The 12023-nt window shown below is 52.7% G+C and overlaps 1 long non-coding RNA gene across 2 annotated transcripts; it reads right to left on the bottom strand.

Annotated features, from left to right (window-relative positions):
- Window positions 1–6897: 6897 nt before the first annotated feature.
- LOC150000111 (uncharacterized) lies at window positions 6898–9160 on the bottom strand. Of its 2 annotated transcripts, none has more exons than XR_016513650.1 (3): window positions 8687–9160; window positions 8123–8275; window positions 6898–7036 (listed from the first exon to the last, which is right to left on the bottom strand). It is a non-coding gene; the product is annotated as an uncharacterized LOC150000111 (long non-coding RNA). The 2 variants fall into 2 exon arrangements; XR_016513651.1 differs by lacking the exon at window positions 8687–9160 and adding an exon at window positions 8441–8480.
- Window positions 9161–12023: the final 2863 nt, after the last annotated feature.

Raw genomic sequence — 12023 nt, 5'->3', positions numbered from 1 at the left:
ATCAAGAGGTGTGTAGTCCATGGGAAGGAGTGTGGTTTTAACCTGAGTGCCACAGGGGAGTTTTCAACCAGCAAGTGCTCGATTCTGGTTGGTTTCCTTCATGTCTTTAAGGGGCAGACAGGCAGGGGGAGAAGGATTTCCAGGAGGCAGGGGCAGTCCTATGCAAAGGCTTGGAGGCAGGAAAGCCGCAGAAGCATGCAGAGAACAGGGAGCCAAAATGCCCCTCCCCGCTGCTCAGTCCTGCTTTCCAGGTCTGAGCTGGACCCCACTTTCCCCCCTCCCATTAGAAGGAGGGAAAACTGAGTCTTGGAGGGGTAGGCCTGGGGCTGGGGCCCCTCCATGGGTCAATGTTGCCTCCGCCCCTCCCCACCAGGACCTTCCGCCCCCTCTAGCAGGGACATGGAAGCTCCGTGCCCCTTGGCCATGCCTGAGGCCTGCAGCTGCCCCCTGGGGGGCTGAGTTTACCCTGCTTTGACGTGAGTGGTAGGAGGGGCAAGAGTCAAGGTCACCCAGCACTTTGGGGAAAAGCCCGCCAGAGGAGGGTCATGCTCTAATGATTCTTAGGGGCAGCCGGTGGCAGTTCCGGTGAAACATTAACTTGTGGCAACGCAGGAGGCTGTAGCACCACAGGGACTCGCTTCCCCTGACCACAGGCCCCTCATCATCTTTCCTGGGGGCCAGGGTTTCAGCTGCAGCTGCAGCCCTTGCTGTTTTGGAGTGGTTATTGGCCAGAGAGGATCACTGATCTTCCTAGGGTAGCACACTGTGGCCAGCAACTGTCCTGGAGCCTCTAGGGGCCCCTGAGGGCCACCCCCATCCCCACAAAAGCTCTGCTGTGAAGCTCGAGCTGGTAAAATACTCCCGCTCTCACACCAAAGCTGCGCCTCTCTCTGCTCTGTCTCTCTGCTCCTCTCTCTGTGTCGCTCCATCTCTCTCTGCCAATGTCCTTCGCTTCCCTCTCCCTCTCTCTCTTATTCTGCCTCTGTCTTTGTCTCTCTCTGCCTTTCTGCCCCCCTCTCTCCACCCCTCTTCATCTCTCTCCCTTTTTCTCTCCCAGGCTCTCCATGTTTTCACTTCTCTCCTTTTCTCATAAGCAAATACAGGAACAGTGAAACTTAACACCCACCTACCCTGTCCCCCACCCTCCACACACACTTGTTACCCTCCTGGCCACTGTGTCTTGCAGCCATCTTGGTGACACCCTTATGTCCTCCTGGTCACTCAGCTTGTCACCTCCTGGTTCAGTCCTAAGGGTGGTATGGAGTTGTGTCCAGTCCAGGCCTGGCACTCAGATAGTTAAGGTGACCTGCTGGGGGGAACCCTGGACCGCCCTCGTGGGCAAGTCCAGTCTTCTCCTACCCTGCTCCCTAGCTGGTCACAGGACTCAGCAGTGGCAGTGAGTGACCAGGAGTTCTTGGGCCTCAGAGCTTGTGTGAGTCTGGGGTGTTCTCAGATGGTGGGCTGGGGTCTCCAAACCCTCAGAGCTGGTCTGGGATCTAAATGTCTCCTGCATGGGACATGGGTCCAGGGGACTTCTTCCTGTGGGACCTGATGGTCCCAGGCTGCTGATGCCAGCAGGGAGCAGGGAGGGGGCTTTGGGAGCATGCACAGGCACCCAGCCTGCTTCTGGATGGAGTGCCCTGCAGAGGCTCAGGAGGTGTCCCACACTGGTGACTGCTGGGGACAGGCTACCTCAGCTGAACATGTGTGGGCTCCAGGAGAGGGTGCTGTGAGAGTGGTCTCCCTGTCTAGGGGCATGGCTGGGCTCCTGGGCCTGGGGGTTTCATATCCATGTCTCCAGGTTCAGAGACACCTGCGGCATGAGGCGCAGCAGAACGGCGCTCTCCTCTTTGCTGAGTGAGGTGAGTGGTGGGGGCTGGCCTTACACAGGCCATAGGAGAGGGGTGCCCAGCACCCCGCTGCTTAGAAACACCCAGAGTTGCCCGGAGACCCACTTTAAAGTGGGGAAACCAAGGCCCAGAGAAGCACTAGAAGTCTGAGACAGTTCAGGTGTCCAGTCCTGGACTGCAACCCCTGCATTTGGGAGCAAGGGACCAGCAGGGCAGGAGACGCATGTACCTTTGGGTCTGGAAGCAAGGTTTCTGATTGCCCAAGGAAGGGAGGCTGCACTTCTGTGGCAAGGCTAATTGCCACATCTGGGGAACTAATGCTGGATTAAAGCCGCAGTGAGCCCTGGCTGGTGGGTCAGTGGGTTGTGCCCCCCCACCAAAAGGTTGTGGGTTTGGGGCCCATTTGGATCACATATGGGAGGCAACCGATTGATGTTTCTATCACATCGATATCTCTCTTTCTCTCTGTCCCTTCCACTCTCTCTAAAATCAATAAACATATCCTTGGGTAAGGATTTTTAGAAATGGTGGTATTGAGTGGGAGTTAGGTAGTAAGCTCATCCAGGAGGAGGTGGACTTGAATCCCATGCTGGTCACCGACACCTGAGTAGCTGGTAACCTCTCCAGGACTATTTTTGTGTGTAAAAAAATGGACTAAAATCGTGTGGCTTGAGAGAGGTCAGGATGAGCCGGCTGGCAAGATCCCACACACTGTAATACATTCATCACGCCCCATCACTGAGCCACACCTTCTTCCTCTGTAAAGTGGGGACCTCTGGGACCTGCCCCAAACATTCAGTTTAGAGAATCAGTCACTCCCTTTGCACATGGAGCACCTACTGTATGCTTGGCCTAGGGGCTGTGTGTTGGGGGCACAGAGGCTCATAGGCTGAGGAGACAGATGTTGAACTAAGACAAAAAATAAAGTGTGGGGTGGGTGATTGTGAGTGAAGCTGTCCAGGCTGGGCCGGAAGGGCTTCTTTGTGGAGGTGACAACTGAACTGAAGAATGGATGAAAACAAGCAGCCAGCCAGGGGGAGAGCTTGGGGAAGGGTCTTCCCTGTTGTGGGTACAGCGCCTGCAAAGGCCCTGAGGCAGGTGTAAGGAGCAGGTGCAACAAAGAGGTTGGTGAGGCTGGGGGACATGGAGTGAGGGGAGATGGAGGAAAGCGAGAGGCAGCAGTGGCGTGGGCAGGGACCAGGGCATGAGGGGCCTCAGGGACTGCCGTGAGGAGTGTGGATTTTGTTCTAGGGTCGCTGGGATCCACTGGAGCAGGCAAGGGACATACTTAGGGTTTGTCTTAGAGGCAGGACTTGAGGTTGCAACCAGGGCCAGCACATAGCAGCCTCTTGGAGATGGACAAATCAAAAGGCAGCTTCCCAGCCTCTTTCCAAACCCTTCCCCCCTCCAGCCTCCCCTCCCCCCAGACTTTGGTCCTCACTCCAGCCTCTTTACCAGGAAAACAATTAGTCTGGAGTCGGGGGTTGATGAATGTTGCATCTGGGAGGCCAGGAGGCTACTGCTCTTCTGGTCCCGCAGCTCTGAGATACCCCATCCTCACCCCACCCCACTTCGGATGAGGGAGGAACAAAAGGCTGGATCCTGGGAGTTGCTGAAGCACCTCCTCATTGAACCCACTGCAGGTGCTGTTGACTTCCCCCCTCAGGGTCTGTCTTGTCTGTTTCACCCCCAAACCAGCTGCCTCCCCAAACATCTAGCTGCCTCCACTGTCTCTCCCTGGGGGTCACATGACACTCACACCAAACTTGAATGGGCCCAGATGTTGATGCTTCCCCTCAAGTATTCCTCATCCAGATAATGGTAGTCCCACCCACCTAGGTAACTGTGTGGCTACTAGTTAACTGGAAAATGATTAGTAACCCATTATAAACACTAGTAACCTTTGAATACCCTTGAAAATCCTACAGGCATGCTCCATCTCTCAGCCTCCAAAGTCTCCCAAAGTCACTCACAGCCCCTACACTGGTCCATGTCCCACCCTTTGTTGCCCAGCCTCGGCCCTGCCCCCAAAAGTCCTTACTTCCTGAGGCAGTCACCAGAGGCTTCTTAAAAGCACAAAGCAAATCATATCCTTCAAAAGCTCTCAACCCACTCTTGGAGCTAATTCCCAACTCCTCATCCCACCCCTGAGGCCCTGGGGAAGGCCAAATGTTGATTACTTAGATTTCTACATCAGAATTCAGGTGCCCATGGGAGAGGGTGGGGATGGTCAGTTGTGCTCAAAAGTGGGGGAACAAGAATCCTGGGTCCTAGAAAGATCAAATTGTGCAAAGAGCTGAGGGGTGGGGTGGGGAGCTAAGCAGCCCCCAGCTGTGTGACCTTCAGCCGGTCATTTTTCCCTGAACATCAACACTCTCTTCTGTGACATGGAAGCAAGAGAAAATGAGCAATGCAGTTTTCTTGCATCTAGTAGGCACCCTGAGGTGCAAACTAATGCACACTCCTCTCAGCTTCTTCCCCACCCCACCTTGTCCTGGCTCTGGCCTTTATCAGCCTCGTGGTCTGGACCTCAGTTTTTCAAATCTGACTGTTTAGTCTGATGCTGGAGACAGATTTGTTGCTGAGGCAAAGGGGCAGATCAAGAAAAGGCTGGGCCACCCTTTTGAGCTCCACTTCTCCTGCATCCCCATTTACTTCTTTGACCCCTAGCACACACTCCCTCGTCTCTGGGTTCCAGTTTTGGTGCCACTCCCTAGGAGTCAGCACCGTGGACAGCTCCTGGTCTGTGGCTGGCACTGCGACCCCCTGTCCTTTTATCACCAAGGACTCAGGAATTGGTACCGTTTTCATTTTCCTTCACAAATGGGGAAACTGAGGCATACTTGCCATAGACCACGCAACATGAATTGAACCCACTCCAGATCTGTTGGGCTGGAGAACTTAGACTCCCAACTCATTAATTCATCCTGATTCTGTCTGGTTTTTAAATATCTCAAGTGTTTACCCAAGAGTATGCTTGCAAACAACAACTCACTTAATTTTTCCTATTTAGTCCTTCCTTCAATAAATGAACTGAGGCTCATAATTCAGAATCTTATGTCCACCACTTTTTAAAAAAAATATTTTATTTATTTTTTAGAGAGAGTGGAAGGGAAAGAGAAAGAGGGAGAGAAATATGGATTGGTTGCCTCTTGCATGCCCCCAACTGGGGACCTGGCCCACAACCCAGGCATGTGTCCTGACTGGGAAATGAACTGATGACCTTTTGGTTCGCAGGCTGGCACTCAACCCACTGTGCCATACTGGCCAGGACCTCACCATTTATTTACCAGCTGCAACCTTGGGCAAGTTACTAAAGCTCTGAGACTCAGTTTCTTTATTGGTAGTATGAAGGTAATGGTACAAAATGGCCTTATTTTACCCTCATTAGCTGACCCACAAGAGATCCTTAGAACAGCAGCTATGGGAAATGAGTGTGCAAGAAGGTTAGCTATGGGTACTGCTGTTATTATTCACTTGTTTACTTACTGCATGCTTTATTTATTATTTTATTTTAAATATTTTATTTATTTATTTTTAGAGAGGGGGAAGGCAGGGAGAAATAGAGGGAGAGAAACATTGATGTGTGAGAGAAATATCAATGGTTGCTTCTCACACATGGGGACCTGGCCTGCATCCCAGGCATGTGCCCTAGCTGGGAATCAAGCCAGTGACTACAGTTTGTGGGATGACACCCAACCAACTAAGCTGCACCAGTCAGGGCGCATGTTTTATTTTTATATTTTAATAAATAACATAATTGATGAAATACCATTAAAGTGCCTATTAGCATAAAAAATAGTATATATTATATAATGTTAGGAATAATGAATATACTCTGTATTAATTGATTAAAAATAAGTATTTCTGTAATGTTTACTGTTAGCCAGGCATCATCCTGCAAGGTTAAGGTTCACGTCCCTGTTTCATAGATGAGGAAACTCAGGATCAGAGAAGTAAATTAACTCAGGGGGGAAGTAGGACTGAGATACTGTTGTCTGGGCCAGTCCGGGTATCTGGGTGAAGGAATTTCAGAGCCTCATGGCCCTCAGGGTATCAGGAAGGTCCCATGCCCAGAAACTCACTCATGGCTTGTCACTGTTTCCTTAGCAGGCCCGAGAGTCTACGGATTCTGGCTCAGGCCCCATGAGTCCCCTTGGCAGCAGTGTCATATGGAGACGCTTCTCAGGGACCCCATTGCTGCCCCCACTGTCGAGCTGCCTATGGCCCCCTGGAGAAACTGAGCCCAGCGCCTGTGTGGTGTTCACCATTGGGACTCGAGGGACAGAGCAAAGCCATGGTTCAGCTTCAGGCAGGTGAGGAGGCAGTTGGGGATTGAGGGAACTGATCCTGGGAGAGCAAAGTGCCTCATCTAACTGGACCTTCCTTTACTTCATTCATAAAGTATTTATTAAACAGCTACTATGTGCCAGGCCCTGCACTGGAGACACAGCTGTGCAACTGTGGGCATGCGGATGCTCACAGGCTGGGGGTGGAGACAGACCCAGACCAACTGGAGAGATGAGGGTGCCATGGAGCCCAGAGGAGGCTCTGGCCCAGCACTGGGGGGTAGAGGGTGAGAAAGGGCTGCTTGGAAGAAGTGCCATTTAAGGATGAAGTGGTGACTTAAAGGATGAAGAGAAGACTCAGCCAGGAGGAGTGCAAGGAAGGGTATACCAATTAGGAGGAACAGATTGTACAAAGCCTCAGACTCAAGAGGATCAGGTATATGAGGAATTGAATACAGATCAGTGTGGTTAGAGTGGGGAGGGGAGCCTGGAGAGGTGGGCAGGGGCTGGAACACACAAGACCTCATGGGATATAATGGGGAGACATGGGTGGGTTTTCAATAGAGTGAATTGATATAGTTGGCATTTAAAAAATTCTTTCTGACTACTGTGGGGAGAATTGTTAGGGGCAGGGGTGGAAGCAGCAGGACCCCAGTGAGGAGGGAAGGAGGTGGTAGTGCTTGAACTAGGGTGCGAGTCATGGGCTGGAGACAAGAGAGCAGATTCAAAGTTATTTATGAAGTATTCACACCAGGCATTGGTGGACACGAGCAGAGGGTACAAGAGAGGGAGGATTGATGTGAACAGCTGTACATGTGACAACCATTTCCATCCTTGCAATGATCCCAGGATGTGGGGACACCATCATCAGCTCCATGTTCCAGAATAGAAAACAAGCTTGGGGAGGAGAAATGACAGCTGGTCAGCAGCAGAACACATGTCCCCCACCAGTGGGCCAAGTTGTCCCTTACTGTCAGTTTTGGAGGCCAAGTGACTGAGAGGGAGGCCAGAGACCTCCAGAACCATGAAAGTAAAGGACAGAGAGGAGTCATTTGTTTTTCATCGCCCAGCAAGACATGGCAGTACTGAGGCTTGAGCTCCGTCTGTCTGGCTTTCTGGCCCAAACATTTACCATTTCTACAACCTGGCAATACAACTAGGATAGAGGCTAGAGTCTTCATGGGAAATATCCTTAGAATATTCTCTGGGCCCTCTGAAAAAAAAATTAGGGTTCTTCCTGTTCCCAAATTTTCTGCACCAAGTGGCCTCAAAGGCCTCCCTACCCCAGCCCAAAGCCTCCACTGCCCAGCCCTGCTTTTGTCCACACCTACTTCTGTTAAGCAGGATAGAAAATGTTTTCACCCTCTCTTTGCCACTCCCCAGGAAATTACCCATGAGCTTATAATGCCTGGTGGGCAGGGCTTTGAGTTTCGAGAAATGGGGAAGGGAGGTGCAGGCCTGTGAGGTGGGGCCCATGGTGTGTCACAGGGCAAATGAGATCCTGCCATTTCTGCCGAGGGTCTGGGCATCAATGTGGCTATAAAAGGGTGCCCTTATCCACCCACTTCCACTGTTGGCAGCCCTGACCAGAGGCAGCTTCTGTGTGCCCACCCCAGGCATGCAAGTTTCTCTGTCTTTCCTGGATCCCTTCCCTGTGTGGGTGGAAGGTTTTAGGACTTCAAAGAGACCTCATCAGGGGCTGAACTGCTAAGCCTACAATCCTCAGCTTGGTGGAGAGAAGGCCATTTGTGCCTACCTCTGAAGACCAGAGCCCTTGACTCTGCTTCCAGAGTTCTTCTTGCTATGATCACTGGGGAGGGTTGAGGACCTGCCTCTGTTCAGCTTTCAGCACCTACTGAGCGGACGGCGCTCCAGTCTGGACTTGCTCAGGAGCCTGTCTCCCTGCCCTAACTTCAGCACTGACAGGTTTAGGAAAGCTACTCGCTGTCTCAGCCACCCTTCTTCCATTTTCAACACCATTACCTTCTTCCTTTTCAACACCAAAAGAAGGGACAGTGCTCTGGCTCTGGGGGTCTCCCAAGCCTCTGTCTCTCTGCTGTCCATTCTGCAGCAACCAGGAAGACAATTTCTGTCTTCTTCACTCCAAGCCCATGTCTTGACTTTTTTCATTCAGCACTAGAGGAAACGACAGACCATTCTCGGCTCTGGGGAATCTCCCCAGCACCTGTCTCCAACCCCCACGCCCAAGTTTTCCACTCCCCCACCCCCGCTATCCTTCAGCACCACTTGGCACGGACAGCTCCTCGGTGTCGGTCCCACCTTGAGCCCCTGTTTTTCTACCTTCACCGGCTCACCACCGCTGGCTCGGACAGCTCCTCGCTGTCATCTCCCCACCCCCCACACCCCACCCCCCGATCCTGGCCGCAGACGCTGACACTGCTTGTTCAGGGACACCTCTCGCACCCTCCTCTTCCTGCTTGCCTCCCCTAGCGCATGGAGACCCCGGGGGTACAAGAAAGGGCGGAGGCATCCATTGAGCTGAACTGCGCTCTCAGCTTCCAAAGCTTAGCCAGATCCCCGAAGCACCTGTGGTGGCAGCCGCGGCGCCCCATCCGTATCCAGCAGCGATTCCACTCGGACCCGGACAAGTCCGCGGGCCATAGCGAGCCGGACCAGGGCCCGCGGCCGGGGCTCGAAAAGTCACGGCGTTCCTGGCCCACCTCCTTCCGCAGGCGGTAGGTGGGCGGGGGCAGGGCCCTCCCAAGGTGTGGGGGAGGGGTGCAAGGGGTCAGGTGGAAGTGGGAGAGGGTTCTTGCTTCTCCGGGGCCTGGGGCTTTCTACTGTTCGTCTGAGGCCGGTTTTTTAGAGAAAAAACTGTTTTTATGCGGGGTGAAGCTGGAGGTGGTGTGTCGCGATTGTTTATGGGTGTGTGTGCCCGGGTGTGCCAGGTGCGGTTGCATCTAAGTGTGTGTGTGAGTCTGAGCAACTGCGACCCTATGTGTACGCGGATCTGTTGCATGAGTGTCTGCAGCCAGCTGCGTCTTTTGGGGTGACCGGATCGCTTGGTTATATGTACATCAGTTGTGTATCTGCCTGTGTGTTTTCCCCTTGTGGGCATGTGGACTGGCGTGACTGTCCTTGCTCTAACCCATTGAGGTCCTCCAGACCCTGGAGTGTCCTCGGGTGTTTATGGGGTTGTGACCACTGCGAGCATCTGAGAGGGTCAGATTGGGCTGTCCTAGCCTTGAGGGGAGGAACTTCCTCTGTGGCCTGTCCTGCCACCAACCCCTTTCCCCAGCGCCCCGCCCCCTGTCCCCAGAAGGAGGAGGGGAAACCTCTTAGGGAGCCTGAGTACAGGATGTTTCTTCCCTTAAGAAAGAATAGGGGAGGGAAGCAGTGGGTTGAAGTGGGGAAGGGCTGCTCCTCCTGTTTCATGCAGAAGAGGAGTGGGACAATAAGAGAGAGACAGAAAAACGGCAGGTGAAACAGGGGCCCTGAGGGGGCCCCGAGGTGGGAGTCTCCAGCTGCTGCGTCAGGGCTGAGGGTCCAGGAGTAGGGTCCAGGAGTCCCTGGCCCTCCTTGGTTGGGAGGGGGAGCCAGAGCAGGCCAGATCTAGAGTCCTGGGTCTGAGGTCAGGCTGGTGACCTCGGGGGTCATTTTTCTCTCTAGATCTTTATTTTCTCCCACCTTGGTCCATGGACCTCCTGGGGCTACTAACTTCTTGATCAACAAGCCTGGCCTAACCCCCCCCCCCCAGCCTTGCCCTCTAGCAGCCCTGGGAGACACCTGGAGCATCTGGGCTACATGGTCCACAATGGGTTGGAGTTGTTCCCAGGTGACCCAGCCAGTCCCCCACTCCAGCACTCAGCCCCTCCTGACCCCCCTTCCGGTGACTCATTATTTTCCATCTTCAAGAAAGAACAAACAGAGACTGGGTTTGGGCCCGTCTAGGATGAGAACCCCAGCGGCTCTGGAAGGTTCTGGAAGGAGTGTGTCCCTGTGAGTGTGCACTTGCACATCCTGCCCATACATATATATGCCGATGTGGGGGAAGGGGCTCAGCCCTTAGGTTCAAGGCCAACTGGGTTCAAGGCCAATCTGCTGGGTGCTTCCTAGCAAGCAGAGAGTATCAGTGGAATACAAACACACATCGTCCTTTCTGCATTCTGTTAAGAACTTTCTGTATGGGAGTCTGGTCCCCCACTGTGGCTTTCCTCCCCACTGCCCCAGGTGGATCATCTGGGTCTGGGAGGGTCCTAGCGTCCTGTTCAGCAAACATTGGTAGCTACCTCCTGTGTGCCAGGCCCTGAACTGGGGACACAGTTATAGGCAAGCAGGTGCTCACAAGCTGATGGTGGAGACAGAGTCATATCAGCTGGAGAGAGAAGGCTTCTGACCCAGCTTTGGGGGTTAGGATGTAAAGAAGGACTGCTTGGAAGATGTGGCATCTAAGCTTAACCTGATGGATGAAGAGAAATCAGCCAGAGGGAGTGCAGGTAAGGGTATGCCAATTAGGTGGAACAGACTGTGCAAAGCCTCAGACTCAAGAGAATCAGGTATAAGAGGAGCTGAATACAGGTCAGTGCAGCTGGAGAGTGGGAAGAGAGGCTCCTTATTAATTTCCCAAGCATTGATTAAGAACCTACTGAGTGCTGGGCCCTAAGGACACAGCTGGGAGCAAGGCAGACTTGGTACTACCTCGAGGGGCTGGTTGGCAAAGCAGAAACAAATCAAATAACCATGACTCTAAATGTAAAATTGTACCTGTGAGAGGAGGCTGCTCTGAGAATATTTACCCAGCTGATCAGGGAGGACTTCCTGGAGGGGGTGATGCTCCAGCTCTGACCTGAAAGATGAAGAGTCAGGAGGAGAAAAGTGCTCAGGCAAGGGCATGGGGTGAGAATGAGCCTAGCTGTTTCAAGGAACAGCAAGGACAGGAATGAAGCTGGAACAGAGTGAGCCAAGAGGAAGTGGGTGGGGAAGCCAGCAGGGGTCAGGCATCACAGGTCCTGCAAAGGGGTCTGGGTTCAGATGAAAAGGCAATGAGGAGCCACAGGAGGGTCTGGAGCAGAGGAGAGGGAGATCAAACTCATGTGAGCATCGCATGACACAGTGCCCCTTCTCCTCTCTTTGTCTAGACTCTCCATGGGGACTTGGGGAAGTCATTTCTCCTCTCCAGTTTGTCAAGCGGGCACAACAGCACCCACATCCTGTCTCCTTGGGGCCACCTGGTGGCAGAAGAGAAAAGTGCCTGCCCAGGGCAGGGATGCTCAAATAGGAATGGAGACAGAGGCATACGATAAGGACACCAGAGACTGCTGAGAACCTCCTCAAGTCATGTAGCACACAGGGACAAAGTCAGGATGGGGGTCCTTGGGTTTACCCATCCTTCAGCCTCTGCCCCTAACGCAGCTTGTTTTGGGGCCACTCAGGGTCAGGCAGGCCAGATTCCAATGCTGAGTCTCAGCTCTGTGGCTCAGTTTCTCCATCCAAAAAGTTATTAATAACACATTGCTGTTAGAACTGTTAACAAAATATTTAAGGTTAAATCTATTAATGAAACATTAAATTAAACTATTAATAAAACATTCATGTCAGAGGAGCCCCTGAAACTTTAGAGGGGACGGGGTCAGTTAAGCATGAAGTGGGAGAGGGCACAGGCTGGGTAGTGTGTTGTGATTGTGTGACCTGGGCAACTGAACACACCTCTTTGTGCCTCAGTTTCCCCATCCCCAAAATGAGCAAAATATCCCTCACTTTCAACAGTTGCTTGGAAAATGAAGTGGCTTTCACATGCACAGCCCTTGGCTCAGAGCCACGCAAGTAGGAAGTGCTGTTTGTATTGATGTGTTTAGTCTTAACCTTCCATTTCATGTTTGTGACTTTAGGGGAGGGACTGAATCCCTCTGTGCCTCAGTTTCTC

Source organism: Furipterus horrens, unplaced genomic scaffold (assembly GCF_987537825.1).
Source record: "Furipterus horrens unplaced genomic scaffold, mFurHor1.1.pri manual_scaffold_10, whole genome shotgun sequence".
NCBI lineage: Eukaryota > Metazoa > Chordata > Mammalia > Chiroptera > Furipteridae > Furipterus > Furipterus horrens.
Note: the sequence above shows the minus strand (reverse complement) of the source record. Positions and strands in the feature narration are given on the sequence as shown.